The sequence below is a fragment of the Cyanistes caeruleus genome, chromosome 1, assembly GCF_971803275.1.
Source record: "Cyanistes caeruleus chromosome 1, bCyaCae1.hap1.1, whole genome shotgun sequence".
Lineage (NCBI taxonomy): Eukaryota > Metazoa > Chordata > Aves > Passeriformes > Paridae > Cyanistes > Cyanistes caeruleus.
In genome coordinates, this window is record NC_141701.1 from 142,174,073 (window position 1) to 142,195,482 (window position 21,410).

The 21,410-nt window shown below is 39.7% G+C and overlaps 1 protein-coding gene across 1 annotated transcript in view; it reads left to right on the forward strand.

Moving 5' to 3' along the window:
* Positions 1-21,410, forward strand: part of ADARB2 (adenosine deaminase RNA specific B2 (inactive)) — a 301,084-nt gene that overhangs the window by 40,528 nt on the left and 239,146 nt on the right. The window lies entirely within an intron of this gene.

Sequence of the window (21,410 nt, forward strand, 5' to 3'; positions counted from 1 at the left end):
ACACAAATTGTTTTATTATATGACAAATACCATTGTCATAATATTTGTGAAAATATGCTGAGTTTTGAAGTGGATAGCATAATATGATGTATAGACATGTAAGTCAGGATCTGATTTACACTCATTTTTGGTTTGGTTGTAGACTTTGGTTTTGGATATTTCTTTTCCTTTTGACCCCTCTCCTTGAGTCTAGCCTGATTTCACCATTACCTGCATGGGTAAAGGACTAGCTTTTTTTTTTTTTTTTGTCTTTGTACTTGTCCTAACACTGAAGCTCTTAGATGAAGACATAATTGTAAAATGATACAAAATGCCTTGTAAACTTAATGGGAAATGAAAACATGTTTTAATCTTTGAGTGTAAAGGTGAATAAGAATTTCAGGAAGCAAAACCTGATCAGAGTGATGGAATTTCATCTTCAGTTATACCTGACCCTTTCATCACAACCAGCTACTTAAAAACAGTCTTAAATATTAACTCAGCTGCAGCTTGATAATATTCTATGAGAGCTTTGCAGTCTCAGAAACACATAAGAAACCCAGTGATGAATTTGATCATATAATACAGAAGCTGCCCAATCCTTCAAAATGTGCTTAAACGGGAAAGGGAGGCAGTGTTGCATACTGAAAATGTCACCAGAAATGCGAACCATTAGCAGAACGTCGTGACACGTTTGGGGGGAGAGATGGCAACTGCAGCCACACTGCCAAGGACAATGGTTTAAAGGGAGCTCCTGAGTTCAGGAAAGACACATAGATGTGAAGCATGTCTTTGTGGAGATGAACAGGAAGGAGTATTACAGTTAGCCAAGAGGCAGCAATTTATATTACGTATTTGAGGATCCTGCAAACAGCAACTGGATCCTCAGAGGATGTATTTTCCAAACTCTGGAGAAGCTGAGTCCTTTCCTGAGACAGGTGTTTTCTCTGTCCAGACTTTGCCAAGAGCAATCCAGATTTTCACAGAGGAAATGACAACCAGCTACCTGGATTTTCCTTCTTATCCCAAAAAAATAAGCTGTTTTTAGCCATTTTTGAAGTAGTCTACAGTTCCCTGTAAAATATAGAAATGTAAAACCACAACCTTTAATGCCATTTTACTCTGAGGAATTGAGCAGCCACTCACTAAAGCTTTGCAGTTCTTTGAGCTAAATGGTGTTCTGGAAGACAGCAGTTTGGAAACAGTGATGTTTGTTAGTAATATTTACTAGCTTGTAAACTACAGAAGTTCACCATGTGTCTAATCAACGTAAGTATTTAAGGAAAAAATACAAAAGAACTGACTTTCAGCTCTATAGCTCTTACTAAAGAAAGTCAATAGATGGGAATAATTGGACCTGGTCCTTGATTTCATTTTCTAGTTGATCAGTGGATTTAAGTCTGTCTAAAATAACCTTAGAAGAATGAGGCAGATATGATCTTTATGGTGTGAGAAAATCCAGGAAATTTTTTAAGAGAAGTTTTCTGTAAAGACTATTCATTTTAATCATCATATAAAGAAGGGAAGAGATACTACATACATCTTAACATGGTTCAATCAGTTGCTTTTCTGATGCTGGTAAAGGCAGGATTCTGGGTCTGATTGGCAGAAGAAACCCTAGGGCTAGCCACTAAAGATGGCCATTATCATTTATTAAACAGGTGTTGAAATGAATTGGTCTTTTATCGTAATGCAGATTTACAGTGCATTAGGCAATCCATTTTTCAATTTAGTGTACTGCCTCTGATAAATTAACAGATGTCGATTGATTTTTTTTCCTTCAGTCCCCCTGTTTACACCTGACAGCCAATGCTTTATAGCTGAGCAGTTATTTGAAGTTATAAACATTATAATTAGCAATTTTTTAATTAGGCTGACAATTAACAAGAGATTTGCAAAGCTGCTAATTTGACATGTCATACTCTCCACAGTGTTTATGTTAACCACTACTTGAGTGAATTCAATTGAACAGAACTACAGTGTCTGAAAAATCAATCTCAGAAGAACCCTTTTCCCCACTTGGGTAACATTATGCCCCTTCAGGCAGAGAAGTGGGACTTCAGTGAAATTTTACAATGTGACAGTTCCAATACTTGAAGTTTAAACAATGTGCCCATGTTAGCTCAGAGATGCAATTAAATGTGATGTGCCAAACTCATGCATGGTCTGGGCTCCTTTGCTGTTGTTACACTTTAAGGGTTTCATTTTTTAAGGACTAGCACCAAAATAAAAGCAACAACCATACAGCTCCAGTCAACAGTCTCAGCCCAGAACATAACCTTGGCTCTTTGAGTTGAACAAAGAAAAGAAAATATGTCATTCTAGTGTCGGTGTGGTCATCAATGAAATCTATGTAGTTTTTCCAGCAGCATTCTGTATATCCCATACAAACTGAAGTAGCATGTGAATAGAAGCATTATACAGGTCCTGCTGGAGCAGGTGGGAGTTTCCTGGCTCTTTCCAGTAGTCTGACCTTCCTCACAGGTTGTACAAAATGGCCTTTTTTTCTGATTGAATTTCTTGTGTGAGCATCACCACAGAATGTTACTGCCACTCCTGGAGAAGTGGATGGATGGGTGGATGTGAGGCAGTGATGGGGTTGGAGAAAGGGGCTTGGGTATGGAGAGTGACAGCTGCTAAGAAGTTACCTGCCAGCACCAGGGTGAAAAGAAATTGTGGGGAAGCCTGAGAAAACATGTTTCTGGTTGATCTGGGTTGAAAGGATGTGTTCTTGGGTAATTTCTGTGAAGATATTTAATCACATGCACTTTGTAAAAGAAACAAGGCTATCTTTTAAATGCAAATGGACCTGATCTTCACTGAGAAAGCTCTCTGCCTCAAAGAACATAAGGATTTCCTTCTCTAACATAGGCATTTTCTTGGTTTTATTTCACAGGGACTTTTTTGCATGTCATGTACTTTCATCAGATACTTGCTTCCTTTGTATTCTGTTTCTGAATTGTTTCATTCTTTCGACTGATGGCTCATCTGGTGGAAGAACCAGGAGCCTTTTACAACACAATAAAAATAAAAAGAAAGAAAAAAAATGCAAGTTCTTGCATACCTTTTAAAAATCTCCATTCTTTAATCCTCTGCAGCCATCCAAACATACCCCTTTCCATGTGAGCCTTTCTTCTCTGAGGTTCTCACTTCTAGGCAAGACACATCCCTAACTTTGTGAAGTATCAGGAGGAAACAGAATGTACAGAAACCACCCCTCTCCAAACTAGCCACGCCCTGCTGAATTCCCCCAGGAGCTCACAAGATAATCAAGACACAAAGTTACTGAAATCTTTTATTCTAGTCATACATCTACTTCCACATTTATGTGGTTTTAGCCACTTTCTGAACTCACTTGCTTTCCCAAAAGGTGCAAGAGAATGAATGAGGTGAGGGACTTAGTCAGAATTCACTCCATTGCAATAGTAATGTAAAGAAAACAACCTATTTAAGGGGTGATCTCAAGAAAAGTCTCAAGAGTTGATGGTGACATGGTATTGCAATTATTTCATTTGAATAGTGAAGAATTTTACTCCCTTGGAGTTTTTCATGAAGTCACCAAAGAACAGGTCCTTGGCTGGTACAGGTTATCACAGGATCTGAAATATGCCTCTGAAATATCCTGTTTTCTCACACAGAGTTAATGACTGAATTTTTCATTTCCTTTCAGTGACTAAGTAGACACAGTTTTGGGCTCACAATCCAATATGTTTTAAAACTTGTAAGTATAAATACTCGTTTCTTTCTGGAGCAATTAGACAGTGACTTAACCAAATGAGTTATAATTAAATACGTGAAGCTGTGGTGCTGGCATCTTACTATTTTTGAGCTCAAACAGTCCTAATTAGTTACATGAATAATATGATGCTTGAGATGAGGTATATTGAAGAGTGTGTCTAATACTTGTTTGATGTAAAATCCTGGTTGCTCATTTCAAACAAATACTGCTGCCAAGGACTGCTGTTAATGGGTGAAGTATCCAATTTGTTTCCTGTGGTACCAACACCCACCCCCGAAGCAGCAATTCTCCTCTGAGAATGAGTCAAAAAAAAGTATTTAATCATGACTAGCGTTCACTGCAGAGCTCATCTTCCTTACGTTGATTGGGCAGGAACAAGAGAACATTCTGGATTGTTAAGGTGTCCTTGGGAAGCTAAGAATCAAGGAGAATTTAAGGAATGAATAGGCAGGGCTTTTTACAGGGAAATTTTTTAAATGGAAGAAGAGAGGGGAAGAGGTAGTTTAAAACCTCAAGTAAAGATTTCTAGATAAGATACATCAGGTCACAAGTGAGTCAAGAGGAAAAAAAGTAATTTCAGGAAAAAAAGTTACAGAAGGAGGAAGGATAAAGACGAAGGGTACTTGTTAAGGTGACAGACATAAGTTCTAGGAAATAATTACAAAAAAAGAGGACAGGTTGTCCCTCTGTGCCAGCATGGGATGTGAGGTCACTATTTGAGGTCTGGAGGCAGTGTAGGGTGCTGCAGGGGTGCTACTGTGGCACCACAGGCTCCAGCCCATCGGGGCAGCAAACCCTACAGTCAGGGAGAAGCTACACATCTTCAGGGAGAACTAATCTTTGCTGTAAAGTTTGGTAAAATTATGCTTTGGGAGAGGTGTGGGAAGGAGTTTTACTGCTCAAAGCAAACTGGTTGATGCCATTATAACCTTTTAAAACCCTTGCATAGTGTCAAGAATGCCCAGTCCCATTAGGAAAAAGTAGACAAAGTAGGTACTCTATTAATGAATATGCCAGAAAAAGACGTGATAAAAACAGTAATTGAGAAAACTATTTATTTTGAGCTGTTTGTTTAAGCACAGGAGGATTCCTAATGGAGCCATCAGACCTCACTCATTGGCTAATAGTTTAATTAGGCCCATCTGGTGGAGGCTGTGGAGAGAACTGTCCCAGCTCTCATATTGGCAGAGAGGTAATTTGTCATCCCGTGGCCCAGTGACTGGCACGCGAACATCTCTAAAGCCAAACAGAAGCTCAGCAATCTGTCTCACATGAGAATAGCTGAGAGCTATTGGAGGCTTTTGTGTGGTTCACCTTGGCACACGGAGGAGAAATGAGACTACTGCACAGTATCCTTCAGATAACCTCGGCAGAGAAATTCAGGCAGAGCCCCTGAAAGCCAAGTCAATCTTGCCATTGTCAGCCAACCCAAATATAGGGAATAGATTTTTTCCTCTTTTTCTCAACATCCCCTCTTCTATGTCATCTTAATAAAACAATAGGGTAAGAATGTTTTTTGTTAGTTTCTGTTTAGAAGCAGGTATACTTCAGACACAAATTTCACTCCTTCTATGTCGAGAAAAAAAAGAATTTCCCTTTGGGGTAGGAGGAATTTGCTATTTTTAAGAAATCCTAGTTCTACAAAATGCTATCCAGTGATGGAGCTGCAAATAAAGCACTGCAGAAACTTCTTATAACTGTAACCAGTCTGTAAGGTAAGTTGATAAAACTATGGGTTAATTCAGCCACTGAAGGCAAATAATTCAGAATGCTAACAGTCACTGCCTTAAAAGCTGAAATCAATATTTTCTTCTCAGTCTGGTGTTACTGTTGGTATTAGTGTTATAAGATGTTAAAACCACCACTTCAAGCATAATATTTGGGAAAGCATGGGACAAGATGCCAACAAAAGTTGTATCTCACCGTGCCTATCCACTAGTATTTATGTGACACTCTTAATCTAGTACAACCCACTGCCTATTGCAAAACCCCAAAAGCACTTAACATGTCTAATGTTTCACGAGCTCTTTTTTTACAGGCTTGTATCAGGTGCTCTCCTGCTGTGCTGTGATCCCTCTCCAAGCTCTGGCTATCTATGGCTGACACTGCCATCAGACGAGTGGAATAGACTGAGGTTCCCCTCCCTGAAAAACTTCAGTTTAAAGCTCTGTTCATCACCTGGGCATGCCCACAACCTGAGAGGCTTTTCCCATTGTACCAAGTTTCTCAAAGTGAGTCCCACGGTCTCAGTAGCCAAACCCCTGTCAGTGGCACCAGTCCTGTAACCATTGGCTGAATCCCCAGATTTGACTGGCTGATTCAAGCCCTTTTCCTTTGACTAGGAGGATTGATGAAAAATTACCTGGGCTCCAGAGTCCCTTACTATCACTCCATGGGCTCTGTAATCCTTCTTGATACTCCCCAGACTGCTGCTGGCTGTATCAGCCCACATAAAACAGCTGCAGTGGATGGCAGGCAGTGGATAGTGTGAGGCTGGCTAGTCTAAGGGTGGCTCTTATGGTATAAACCCCAGGTAAGGAATGTGCCTCTCCAGAGACACTGTCAGGGCAGCAGATGGGTGCCTCTAATCACCAACTGCCTTTTCTCAGTTGTGCTAATTGTTATACAGGGAGTGGATCCAGCTTCATTACTCAGCTCCAGCATCTCTCTTGATGTGACAGGTCTTGACACTGGCAGGGTCAGTAACTCTTGAAGAGTCTGAATAGCCTCAGAGGGGACAGCAGAACTTAAAAAAATCTGTACCTCAGTAAATCACTAAGCTTTGTGTATGTCAGCTATCTGTCTATACCTTAAGAAGCAAAACATTGAGACAATACAGAGATTGAAAGGAACTACTATTTAAGAACTGAAAGCAGCTGAAGTGATTGTTCAAAGTAATCTCATGGGCAAACAGTCCATTGTTATCTCTTAATATTAAAAACTGTTAGTATCCTTAAATTACTTTTCTCTGTCTGGTGATATACACCATCATTTTCTCAGTGTAGGTTTTTTTTTATGGTATGATTCTTACATGGGCTAGACTTTGCAGAGCCAAAGTGCTGTGTTTGAATACCATAAATTGAGCTTGAGCAAGCTGATCTAGTGAAAGGTGTCCCTGCCCATGATAAGGGATTGGACTAGATGATCTTTGAATGTCCCTTCCAACCCAAACCATTCTATGACTCTGTGAAATTGGATTTTGCTGCTCTTCTCACCTTGTCTGTATATGCATGCCATTTCAGATGCACAGACATGCATTCATAGTTCATGGATGCTAATTTCTATGTGTAATTATTACAATGGATAGACACATGTTTTAAAATTCACACGAGTTCAGAGTCCCAGTCTGTGGTTTCAAACCTAGGAATGCAGTTCCCAAAAATTCTACAAGTCTAGTTGCCCCTTTAATTAATTTTGCTTTGTATGCAAGTACAAGCATCATTAGTTTGTATCATTTTTAGCAACATCCCGAAAGAATCAGCAAGTCAGTTTTGTGCTCAGCCTGATAAACTGTCAAGACAATTTTGCCAGCAAAGCTAACTCATGCAGTGCAAATATTTACCAAGAGATTATCTATTCTTAAAACAAAGTCACTAATCCAGGTTGTCTCTTCCAGACATAATTCTGAACATGTATATTGAGTGAACTAAAAGCATAGTAACAAAAATGTTTTGTAGTGTAAGAGCTTTGTGATCATCTGCTGCCTTCAGCCAAATCTTTTCTGAAAGCTCGTGTTTTTGGCTGAATTGTGAATTCTGCCATGTTTACAAAAGTGGAGGAGGAAGTGGGTAAAGTGAAAATATTTTTCAGGTTTTATCTGCACTTGACTAGTATTAAGTGGTATTTTTGACTCCTGCTGATCAGATTTCTCCTCACTCGTCTGTCTCACTTGTCAACACCGTGTGGAACAAGTGACAGTCTTGTTCTTGTTCCTTGTATTTGAGCTCAAGTGTCTAGATTTGAATTTGTCTTGGTACTTGTATGATACAAACACTTCATAATAAATAAAATGCTACTAAAACTGCTCAGCCTTTTTGCTACTGAAAAAGCACAGGAGTGCCTTCTGTAGTTTGCAAAACTTGGAACAGAATTGATCTGCCATCATTTTTGTGCTGGTAAAGATGACACACAGAGGGGAGGCCAGGAAGGTGACAGCAGCCTGAAGCTATGGCATGGAGCTCCATGAACCACAGCAGCCACATCCAGCTTGCATGGTGCAAGAGTGGCCTTCCAAGGAGGGGTTTTCCTGGGAACTGCACCCTGGACTGGAAGAAGAGGGAAGCAGGGCAGATGCCCAGGTCACAGAATGTGTGGGAATAAAGCAACTGCCCTAACAGGCAATGAAAGGCAAAAATGGAAGCAGGACAATGGATTGCTGTACTGTGACCCAGAGCACAGTATTGGATTACTTCAGGGAACCCCAAAGTAGATTAAAGTATATTTTCCTTATGAGGAATGAGAAGAAAGGTATCAAAGGTTTCTTTACTCTTATATGTTAGAAAAAGGCGATCCAACTGGAAAGGGCTCAAACTACCAAGTCATCTTTTTGGGAGACTGTATGGTTATTTATCTTTTTTAATTATGTTTCAAAAGAAAGATGGTTCTGCAGTAAATAACATTAAGCAGCAATAAAGGGAACAGCACAGAGAGCTGCTTGTAATGTGGTTCCCCTCACCCTCTTTGTTTTAACCTCCATAAACGTGTGGGGTTTTCCATGTTGTTTGAGGTATTCAAGACGGTGATATTTCTGGAAGCAAGTGAAACACAGCTGCTTGCTGATTAAGGGGATACAGGAGATGGCAGGATTACATTAGTATGATGCATGTGCTGCTACTCAGGGACCAGCAAGCTCCCAAATTTAGTGCCAGATACACACACACGGTTGCACCTGAGCACATCTAAAAACGTGGCACTTTCACCAAAGCCTGAGTGTGTGTAGTAGTGAAGAAAAAGAAAAGAATAATTAAAACAAAAAATCATCAAATAAAAAGAAAAAACAACAACAAAAAAAAACAAACCAGAAACACACAAAAAAACTGCAAAACCACAAAACATAAAATTCTTGCATGAAGATTGGGAAAGCACTGATACTTCTTTTAAAAGAGTTCAGGTAACTTTGAAGGATCTTTTTCACTTTTAACTCTAAAGACACCAGCTAGGAGGGGCATGTGAGCTTCAGCATTTGTGTTGGTCCAGATTTTCTGCATGTGAAAACATTTTCAGAAATAATAAATTTTACAGAGCTTCCTTTGAGAGGAAGGACCCTTAGGAAGAGATTTACTTTCCAGAAGGTCGGGTGAATGGTATCTGTTTGAAGTTTGCATCTTTCCTAATGTTTGACACAACTTGGGCAGTCAAATTCACTGCTCTTTAGTGTTGTTTAGTATTTGAAAGCAAATTAAAGGGAATTAGTTAAGACTTTTTCTTGTATAACTTGGGCCCTAAAGCTTTTTTGTAACCATGCTGGCAGTAATGTAACAATTTATCTTATAGACAAGTCTTAACAGCAATGTCATAATTTCAAAAGCCAAACAGTCTTTCATATTTCTTTCAGCAGGAGAGAACTGTTGGGATTTTCATGTATGTTTTGCCTTTGTGAAAATAGAAGCTGGAGTGTGAAACATAGATCATCCTTCACACTCATTAGCATTTTAATGGCTTCTCAATTGTTAACAGATTTGATGTAGCTACTAGAAAGATAAGACTGGGTTGTGATTTACGTCTACACTTTCCAATCCAGTAGCAGTCAGTTATAATACATTTTACTAAATGTAATGTCAGGTCTCTGAAATAAATTTTCGACCCCCAAAAAAATAATAGAGACAATGATAAAGAAAGATGCCAATATGCCCCTCCAATATCTTTGCAATAGCCATAGTTCTGATTCGTTATTTTTGAAGAGCACAAAAAACTTTTCCCAACAGAAATAATAATTAGTTATATAATTTTAAAATTAGAGGTGGTGTATTCTGCACCTTATAGATTAATAGCATAAAGTGACATAAGCATTCACAGCAGAATGATTTTCAGAACTTCTAATACACAGAAATTGTTTGAGGGTTCATTTTTCGCTGTATTTTCAATGTATGATTCTATGTTTCTATCAAGAATATTATGGCTTATTGTATCACAAACTCCCTTCTGAACATGTAGGATGTAGCTATTACAATTTGCACACATTTTAACTTCTCAGAAGCTATCAGCTCCAAAAAAGAGCTGTCAAACCCAAGGGCACCATGGCATTATATTTAGAAATATTCCTAGTGTCAGGAATGATTTGAACTATCCAAATTAAACTACAGAGCACAAATACACAGAGCCTGGCTGACTGACTCTTGCCATCTGAACACAGTCTGCTACAGCCCCATGAGTCATTCATGGCTTGTCCCTCTTCCTTTCCCTCTCCTGAAGGAGGGAAAGTTCACCTGAACCAAACCCTGAATTTAGTACAGATTTTTAGGATCTAAACACTGTCAATGTGTATTTGACATGCCTCTGTAGTTTGAATCCTTTGGAATCCAGCACTCCTTGCCCAGTAGTTACCTGTCCTTAGCATCAAAGGAAGCCAGAATCCAGAACATCTCCAGGATTATCAGGAGGTCCAACAGGTGTTTGTTGGCAGGAACATCATTACTGACATAGCTGAAGCAGAGTCAGGATTTCTGAATAAACAAAAGACTGTTCAGAGGAATCGTTGTATCAGCCAAATATATAAAGTAACATTTTGGATTTGGGTTTTTTTCCATTTAGAATTTTCCATTTTCCCTGCCATCTCCTTCTGGGCAGCTGTCCCTAGAGAGTACTGATGAGGAAATAGACACCACTGGCATTTTTCCATAGGATATTAATGTACTAATGATTCTATTATCTAGGATTTTATCTGTGTTATGGTCTAGAAAGTCTCCAGCAGAAGTTGAACAAAACTTCTACCTACATGGTTCATTTATTTCAGCAGTGGACTTTTAATATAGAACATAGAAGCTTTCAGTATTATTGTCTGTGCTGATCCTTCTGTCAAGGCAGAGTATTTTAATTTTAGTATTTGAATTAGACTATTTGAATATACTTCAGTGTATCATGACTTTTTGTGGACTGGAGGGAAAACTGCAAGTTTTGATTGCTATTTTTAAATGAGTGAAAGTAGTCTAAAATGTTTCCTTTCATGACCTGTTCAGTAGGTTGATGATCTAATGCTTCTTTTGGATACGAAGATCGGCTAGTCTTCCTCCAGCTGAGAGGGTGATCTGAATGCACTAGATTAGATAATTCGATATTGACTGCAACTGTCTGATGACAATTTTTATGTACTCAAAAAAGCTTTTGGGATTTGTAGGTCATCAGGCTGGCAAGGGAGCAGGAGGAGGGGAGTGGGCAGTGGAGAATTGGGGAAGGGGGCAAGAAATGAGCCAGGCAGATTTTCTCAGGGCATAGCTTTAAATTATATTTGCACAGTGCTGTTAGTGAGGGCCTTGAATGCACTTTTCATCACATAGGATATTAGATCTTTCCCTGTCAGAAAGTTAGACTCTAAAAATGTAAAATGTCTGTGGCAGAGATTTCCAGATGCCAACAAAAGGCTCACTTTCATGAGGAAAATAATTTAAAATGCTTCTGAGTCATTGTGAAAAATAGAGGCTATGACTGTGTCTGCAAAATCCCATTGAGTCGAGACACTGAAGACAAGAAAAATTGCATTCATACCACTGTGATCATCATCTGTCCATTCAGCACAGTGCTCTCCAGGAAAAGACAAAGCTGGAGTGACAGCACAAGGAGCATCCTGCACCTGTCTGTGTCACTGCTCACGCTGACCTGTGGCACCGCACGGCAGTGTGCAGGCACAGGAGTGTGAGAAAGGAAATGGGGTTTCTTTTTCCTCCTCTCTTTCCCTCAGCCCTGAAGTCTTGATGTAAACTTGCTGTGATAGATGCAGGTGGCTAAAAATAGTGTGGGTTTTCTGTAACATACTAGCAAGTGAATAATTTTCTGCTGTAAGCAGGGTGCCAAGGATAACAAAAACCTGATGGTAATGGCAGGTGAGGTACAATGATGGAGTGCAGCTTCCAGCCCACTAAATAAGTGGCAGGCAACTTGGCACATTTGCCAATGCTGCTGCAGCCAGAGAAAAGCCCTGGGGAAACTCTCCCTGCATTTAAAAATTATACTTGAGATACACTTGTTTTATCCTAGGAGTTGGATAATTTATCCTCACAGCGTGGGAACCCTGCAGTAACAAGTGATAGTTCTTGTTATATTACTTGTTGCAGCTTCTGCTTCCTGGATTTTCAGATTCTCTGCTTCTAGCTTAGAAAATGTATCTCTGCTCAAGTGTAATTGTCTTCAGGCATGAAAGTTTAAAAATTACAGTGAATGCTGAACAGAATCTAGGAAGAGGCTGTCATGATCTGTTCAGGCTTTTCCTGTTTGTATCTCTCGTACCACCAGCACTTACATCTGGAAGTTATTTTATACAATTACAGGAGATGGGACAGTCCTTTTGTACAGGCTTGTGCTATGATTTTTGGACAAGTAGGAAATCCTTTATAAAGATTTACATTTCGAGACTGGTGAATATAAAGCCCATTACTATTTAATGTTCTAATATCATACTAACTATTGCTAGGAGGCCTTTTCATCTTCTGAAATGAAATCCTGATCTTTTGAAATCAAATGGCAAAATTCTTGTTGACTTCAGTAGGACAGATTTGACTCCAGAGCAGTGCAAGGGCTTAAGGGACCTGCCAATAGCCAGATCCTTCAGTACTGTGTATTTTTATCAAGTCGACCTCATAATGGATTTGCCTCAGAGAGTCTGCTTAGACTCCAGGAAGATGTGACTGAAATAAAGCAGGTGCCTTCCTAATTGGAAAGTGGGGGAGGCTGAGTTTTACAAGAAGTATTTAGTGCTAAATAAGGAATAAAATTGTTTCCCTGGGGAGCTTGAAATACTTTAAAAACTTTTATAGCTTCCTATTTCTTTGCCTCTGATTCCCACTCCCAGATGGAGCATTTCATGTCCCATTTCATGTATCCTCACCAGGCTTGCCACACTGGGGACTGTGGAGGGAGCAGCTGGGAAGCTCCTGCTCTCTGGGGGATGATGGCAGTGATGTTGCTCATGGGGGGTAAAGAGGTAGCACAGAACAGGGTGACTTGTCCCTCCTGTGCTTAGTGTTATTAATTGTAAGAGTAATGGGGTATGAATTGCATCCCTACTGCACCAGTATGATGTAAGAGATTAAAGTTTTCTACTCAGCATATTTGTTTGTCCCACCATTGCTAGGAAACCAGATTTTGGAGGATGCTTAGATCCTTTCCTCTGGATAATGAATGCAGTCTGTAGCCACACTCTCCTCATTATGCAAATAGTTCAGACAAATCTCCCTTCTCTCCATTTCCCTATTTAAATGTGCTTTAGTGAACAAAAGACCTGGTGCCACTGCAAGGACTAGTATTAGATTGTTCACATCATTAGTTGAGATGAAATTGCGATTATGCCATCTGCATTTGGTTGCACCTCATTCAGACCTTGTCATTGCCTTTGCCAAACTCAACATCTTCTGGGGTATTTCTCTGAACACCATTTATCTGTGTTTCCAGCCTTTTCAAAGATGCCTCACTGCCTGCAATGGCTGCATTTAATTTCCTTTACTTACACATTGCTGATTTGCTGGGTCTTTATTTCCCGTTCCACATTATTAGTATTTAAACTTGCACCTTTTTAAAATCGGATGATAAATTAACCTCACATTGCTCTTTTTCCAAGCATTAGTCACTTGCTAGCAACCCTGGAAATTAGCTAATTTTCTCTCATGCCTGACACTGGCAACCAGATATAGAAACCAACTTAATCAGCTGGCAGAGTTCACCATCCTGTGGTCGGCCCTGCTGAGCACACGTGGGACTCAAAGCAGAAGCCCTGTGATTCCCCTGGCAGCAGATGGGTGACAGGGATAGCTCCCTGAGGGCTGTTAAAGGGAACCATGTCCTGTGCTAGTGAGCTGAGCTGCTGGGAGCTGGGAGCAGCTCTTCCCACATCTGTCCCTGCCATGGAACGCGGTGCCTCGCACGCCGATGGTCCCCGGCCGGGTGACGCCTGACGGCCTCTGCAGTGCTTGCTCCTCCAGCAGGCTGAAGCCTCAGGTGCTCTTTAGTTCTTTATCAGCAAAGTCCTGCCAGTCTGACTGATATCCCTCCAACAGCCTGCTCTGCACACAGTGGGACATTTCCAGTTTTTATGTTAATGTTTTTGTTTGGTGACATTGGCGTGTCAAGGGCCTCACTCTCCCTGCCCCAGCTGCATTTAGCAGCTGTGCTGGTGGCAGCTCCCCACTGCCATGTCCTTCCTCAGATCCCTTCGTGGGATGGGTGAGGTTGCCAAGCACACCTGCCAGCCTGCTCCTGCTCTGTGCCTCAATTCCTACTCACCTGAGGGAGCTGCAGACAGATCACGAGTGAGCATCTTTTGGCTGCTAGGTTTGGCTCTGGTGCCCTGTGATGAGGCAGCTGGGTCATCTTCTCCTCCTGCTCATCTGCCTCATTTCTGATGTCCTTTCAGGGACAACTGAGAGGCTCAGGGAGAGGATGCTGGAAGCTGCTCTAGGGAGAAAGAGGCACAGGACCAGCCCTTTGCTTTTTATTTAAACAGGCTGCAGCCACAAGAGCTGTCTCCGTCTTTCCCCCATCTTCCAGAATAATTTCAGGGCAGCCTGTGATATGTTCTGCATCATTTCTGTCATCAGAAGTAGAACTTTTGATTGTTACTGCATCCAGGGTAAGGTTATGGCCACGGCAGATTACTAATAACATGTAATACAGATCATTAAATTTGCATAAAATTGCACAGGGAGGACAACACAAAGTGGCTGCTTCAAACAAGATACATTAGAGAGAACAAAAGTAGTCCAATTTATGTACATGCAGGAATTAGTTCCTCTGATTTTCTAAGTCTTTCATTTGTTTCTTTATTAGAGGACTATCCATTCAGTGTAAGGACTTATTTTCTGTATATTTCAAGGCTCTGCGTGTTGTGGAGGCTTAAGAAATAGCAACAACCATACAACGGCACAAAGTTACAACATATCATGTGCACAGTATACAGCACAGATCTTTTATGAAAGGGAAATAAAAGATGGTCAGAGTTAAATTACTGACCTGGGTCTCAGGAAAACTGAAAAATTCCCTGAAGTTTATTTCTCCTCAGCATTTTCCGTTTCCCTAAAATATTGCCCTAAATATATAAACTGTAGGCTTTGTATACTGTCTTACAGCATATATATTCTCAGAGCTTAGTTTGGCCAGCTGCAATCTTTCACAGGGCCCCTAGATGCTACTAAAATTTAAATTACAAATCAGTAACCTTGCAATATTTCCTGTCACATTCACTCACTGAAGACCATCCTACTGAGGTTTTGAATGCCATGTGTTGACCAGACAAGGCTTTAAATGTCTGCTTAAAGTGTCACAGACAAAGCTCACCAAATCACGTCGTTTTAATAAAATGCATTCATTTTATTAAATAAAATTGCAGGTTCTTGTAATTAAGAAATTAAAATCCATTTTTAAAAAGGTAGCTGGCATCTGTCTGCATTCAGATTTTAAATGCAAAGAGCCATTAGAAGGTGAGTACAGGACCCTGAGTTGTAGTTTATTACAGCTTTGTGTAGACCACTATTAAATTTGCTTTTTAATTTGGATATATCTAAACAGCATTGCTGGTTTTTACATTTTACATGAATGCTTTGCCAACATTTATACTTAGAAAATGACAATATTTTCCCAAATATTGGACTTTTTGTTATTTTCTAAGGGTAAAATTCATATTTTAAGCTGCTTTCATCAGTTGCAATAGAGTGCATCATTCTTACCATTAAATTTTTTTAGAAATCTGTTCATTTTTTATGCTTAATTTCAAATTTAACGTAATCCTTTGTGGATGGTAATGCTAGCTAATAAGACTTGTGAAGAGTCTTCTAGTGTCTCAGAGTGCCCGTATAGCAAGGAGTGGAAACCTAAGATTCCTTTATTCTGTTTATGACCTGACTCCAAATGATCTACACTGTTGGAGAGAAGGTAATTTAATGGCCATTATTGCTATACAGTCCTGCATCTTCTTTGAAGCTGCCAGCTTGAAAACCAGCTCCAGTTGTGTGTGTTCATTTGAAACCTTTGCTGAGCTTTTTATCAAAGCATGACACAGAGATGATTCCAAAACAGCTTCCCTTTCTCACACACCCAAATTAACCATTTTCTCCTCGTCTTACCAGAGGCAGAGATGCTTTGAGGTCCAGGCATATGTAGTAATTGTTGAAACATGGCATAAAGAAAAGGAACATACTAATTATGTTTGCCTACTGAGACACTTTGAAAAGATTTTCTCCCCGTATAAAGTGCGCAACATGGCCGGCAAATTAATTCAGTTGTAAAATAAATTATTTAAACTAATAAATCATTACCCTTGCATTTTAGTGAAATGTCTCATTAAGAAGCATTAACATGGAAATTGGATGCATTTATGAAAGTACAAGACAATGCTCAGGTTGTGTGTAAGGTGGCCGGTTTGGCTCCTCTGTGTGCTGAGGTCAGAGGAGCAGATGCTCAGCTGTGGGGTCGATATGCTCTACAGGTGTCCTCCAGCCCAGTTCCTTCCTCTGCTGACCTTGGTACCTGATATATGGGCACATCACTCACAACTTGGCTGCAGCGGGGTTGGACTACTTGTAAAGCTTTTACAAGCTGCAAGGGAATTTGGTATATGAAATAATTTCTTTGTGGAAGGACACAGCGGAATATTTTATGACCCTGTGCTTTTTTTATGAACTGAGCTTTCCCTGTGAGTTTAATCTGTCTGCCCTTCTCTTGTTTCTCTGTTCTGATGGGCACAGTGCTAATTCTATCTGCTTGGAGCTATTTCTCTTGAGTAATGTTACATGTTCCACTGTGGTCTCCCTTGTTCCTTTAGGTCAACAGTGGCCAAATACACCTAGAACATGGTTTGTGATGGCTTGGTGTCAGGAAATACAGGAATTTTTCATCAGTAGGAAAAAATAATAAAATCTAAGACTGTAGCATAGATTATATTTTGCAGGGAACATGTACAATCTTAACATCACCCCAACAAAGTCCATCAATGCCAGAGAGAGTCAGAAAGTCACCAATGCCCAGGGATGGACCATCTGGCAAGGAAGTTAGAAAAGATGACAAGATCTTGTGCACAGTAAGAGGGAAATAAAGACTTAGCCAGTTTCTGGATTACTGATTTAATCTGTAAATCAAAAGGGCAGAATAAACTGAAACAAAACAATGTGAAAATTAAGGAAGGGATCCTCAAAATTAAGGAAGGGATCCTCACAGATCCTGTTGCTGTTCTCATGGGCTTCTCTTTCACCTGAACAAAGGCACAGAAGCCTTTATACAGGTGGAATCCATAGAAAACACCTTCCAAGTAATGCAGTAAAATCAGTGTATAACTTTGGCTGTTTCTATGAGGGCTTCAGAAAATAAATAAGTGTCAGGAAGTCAGGAAACTCTTCTGTCATTGTGAAAGTCAGAGGAACAAGGCATCTCTATGGATTTGGACTTCAATTTCAAATGACCTTGAGCATTAGCAAAGCTCCATTGGATGTACTCTTTCTTTATCATACTAAAGTCTACTATTAATAGCAGCTGTACATACACTTCAAGGAAGATTGTCTCTTCATATGGAATCCTAGAAGACATGAGGCTGACTTCCAAATTAATAAATAGAAGAAGGAGGGGACATATTGTTAATATGTACCAAAAATGTTATTAAGTGCCTAGTGCTGCAAGCAGAAAAATCTTATAACTGATCCATGACAGTGGAGTGAATTCTGGAATCCTTGATAACCAGCTTTAAATATTTGACATAAAATTTCATTTATTTATATTTTGCTGCTGGGCAAAGAAATTATAGAACAAATTTCAAAAGAAACATCACAGAACAGTAGCCACCTTTGTGTGCATGGCATTGGTATGCAACTGTTGGTAATGTTAAAGCAATGTTAAAAAGAAGTAAAAGATGGCTAGGTAAAACCAGAATAAAAAGAATGCACTTAGAATGCTGTGACAAGAAACTGTGGTATCAGGACAGTGTATGTCCTTCCCTATGCACCAAAACCTGCATGAAAACCTGTGCTTCACTTGGAAATCATACACAGGGACCCCCACTACAGTCAGATTTAAGTACAGTTGCCAGTAACTTACAAGAAGTTGCTTTAATAGGAAGCCCAAGTACTGAGGATCCCAAATATTGGATCACCTCACTGGGACAGCTGAGCTGTCCTGAACAGACAGTTTGGCTCTCAAATCTGCACCCAAACTGCACTGTAAGTTCAGGGCAGCACTGCATGCTGTAAGGGATTATTGTCTTCAATTCAGATTTTCGAGACGTTTTTGTGGTTCTTTGGGTTTTAAAAGCAAGCATTTCTTACCTGAGCATTGCATTTTAGTGCTTGTGTGGGAACACAGGATCCTGTGCTGGTCTGTTACCTCCTTGGAAAGCAGCTCTACCCCTGACTTAAATCCTGAACTCCTGAAGTTGCTGTCCTGTTGATGCTATAAATCAAAAACCAAGTGTTGCTGGATATAAACTTCACCTAGAATTGCTGTCTGCATCCACATTATTACTGTGGATCATTTTAGTGGTCTGAATTCTGGCTGCTGTATTGGAGATTCCTGGGCCAACAGAGTCTGCAAGCCTCAGAGAAAGGGAAGCACCAGCTTGGTGAAAATTTGAGGGAGGATATGTGGAGATTTAAGTTTGCATATAAACCTTAAACCAATCTGTCCTGTTTAAAAAATTGATCTGCTAAATTACTGAGAAAAAGAGAAAAATGAGAATACCATTTAAAATAAATCCTGTAGTAGTATCAATAACAAGTATACTGCATTTCAGAAATGTGTTCATTTCCGTTAATGAGCAGTAGGTGCTAAAGAAATGTTTAAACTATCTTTCAAGGATTTAAATGAAAATTGGCTCCTATAAATACCAACTGGTTTACTTAAATCCATCCAACTGTGACAAAGAAGTAGTAAATAGAAGGAGAAATAAATCGGAAGGAATTAAAATGCATTTGTTTTGAGAAGTGACTACTGATTTCAGTGAAAAGCCATATCACTGCCATTCAAAAGTGGTGAATATTTGCTCATTTATTTAAACCATATTCTTTCATATCAGTATCAGTTCCACTGTTAATGAAACAAATTCAATTAAATAGGTTCAGCAACACCATATCAATTAGAAAAATTAAACTGGCAACAGTAATGGTAACACCTAAGTCTTTGATGCAAAAAGAATAATCCCACTGAAATTGATAAAATAAGTACAGAATTAATCCCAGGTTCAGGATTGAATATAAATGAATTGAGGCTAAATCTTGAATGTACAGTTTGTGTGTGTTTCTACTATATAATATATAACTGTGAGCAGTAGTTAAACATGGGAGTTGAACATGGCTGTAACTGTTAATAGATGTGTAACTGTTCTTTAACAAATCCAGCTAGAAGATGCAAGAGTTTGGAAGTCTGGGATCATGAAAAAAAAAAATTAAATGAAAGGAAAATCAAGACATTAGGGAAGGTCAGAATTATACAGCAAGGCATGTCTTCTAATCTTTTGTCATATAATTATCTTGTTTCTTTTATGTAGTTTTAAACCTGTGCGTAGCTTTCAGTGCATTAGGGAGTGGATTTATGTGTGACAATAGAGACATAACTGAAGTATATTAGAGAGTCAAAGATTTCGTACAGAGAGCAGCTGATCCTCTGTGTGACCTTCGTGCTCTTTGTGCTGCCCCAGGTGTGACTGAGGCAAGGCCACACTGAGGAGTGCTCTGAGCAGACAGGTGCCATCCTGTCACTGCCAGAGCCTGGCTTGCTCCAGCCGTGTTTCCTTGGCTGCTTGGATGAGCTCAAAGTCAGGCAGTACACAAACCTGTGGGAATTGTGCCCTCAAATTCAGGAAACCCCATGTTCATCTGTATGTGTAGGTAGCTCAAAAACTGGTGGGAAATGTGATTAAATACATTTGTTCATGTCCTCCAAACTCAGCTCCATAATTCTAGAGCACTCCACAAATCAGAAGCTCCCAGTCCCACTTCTCACTTTGTTGGAGTTTTTGCAATGGGATTTGTAATTAGCAAAGAAAATTAAAGGGAACGCATTTTTCTCAAGCTGAGGAACATTCCTGTTTTGTTTTGATTTCCATGTGTGGGATCATTTCTTTAGGATCAAGACATTCTTACTTTGAGAGGTCTCTGTCTTGTCTTAGTGAAGTTCTAACGTGCATTTTCTTATGTTAGAAACCATTTCCTCCATGCCTCTGCAAAAAAATAAAACAAAAAAACAAAAACAAATAAAACAAAAACAAAACAAAAGCAAACAAACACCAAAACCAAAATCTGGTTTATCTATTCTTATTTTTCAGCATACTTCCTATGCTGGGTTTTTACCCAATGAGATCAGTGTATTTATTCATCTGAAACTGTCAGAGATGCAAAGAAATTTAGGAGCAATAGTTTCCCCTAGTGCACCAGTATGACATAAGTCTACAATTTTACCTCAGGTGAGGAGTGGGTCATAGGTTGTGCTTTGTAATAAACATTCTTCTGCTGCCACATCCCTTTTCCATAGCTTAGAAACTCCTTGCTTCCACAGTAATAAAATAACTGAGCAGATATTAGTGAAGTACATTTGAGCCAGCGTCTCTTTGCATACCAGAAGAAATTTTGGTCTGTTCTGTAGCATCTTTTCCAGATGGCTACGCAGAATGTGCTGCTGGTTTTGTTCACTAATGGTTTTATAATGTATTTTAATCTGACACAACAATTTCCTTGATCATTCTTACAGATACATTTCTTAAAAGCTGAATAAATATATCTATGAGTACCACATCATTGAAATGTAATTGGAGGAAGCCACAGGCTTCCTACCTGCATTAATCAACTGCTGATGAGCTTAATTAATCTCTCAGATCTAAATGGAAGAAGAGAAATGAGAGCTATTTGCTTGAAAGACAGTATAGCAGGGTTTGAAAACTTCAGAGCTGTCTTGTTTACAGGTAGAGATGTGCAGTGATTGGTGTCTTGCTAAAAACTGTTCATCTCTGTTAAAGATAAACACTCAAACCCTAGGGAATTGGTTTAGTTCCAAAATATAGTTTCTCTCACAAGACAGACTTTGCTTTGAGCTCTACTGTGTTATATCATATAAACATATCATAGTAACATAGAATCATAAAATTACTTGGGTTAGGACCTTAAAGATCATCTCATGATCTCATGAGAGGGGCACTTTTCACTGGACCAGGTTGCTCAGCACTCCCCTGCTCCAACTTGGCCTTGAACAGTTCCAGGGATGGGGCATCCACAGCTTCTCTGGACACCCTGTTCCAGTGCTCACCACCCTCTCAGTAATTAATTTTTTTCCTAATAACTAATCTAAACCTACTGTCAGTCTGAGACCATTCCCTCTTGTCCTGTCACTCCATGCTCTTGTAAAAAGCCCCTCTCCAGCTTTTTCATAGACTCCCTTCAGGTACTGGAAGGCCACAATTAGGTCACCCCAAAGCCTTCTCTTCTCCAGGCTGAACAATCCCAATTCTCTCAACCTCTGCTTGCAGGAGAGGTGCTCAATCCCTCTCATCATCTCAGTGGTCTCCTCCAGACTCATGCCC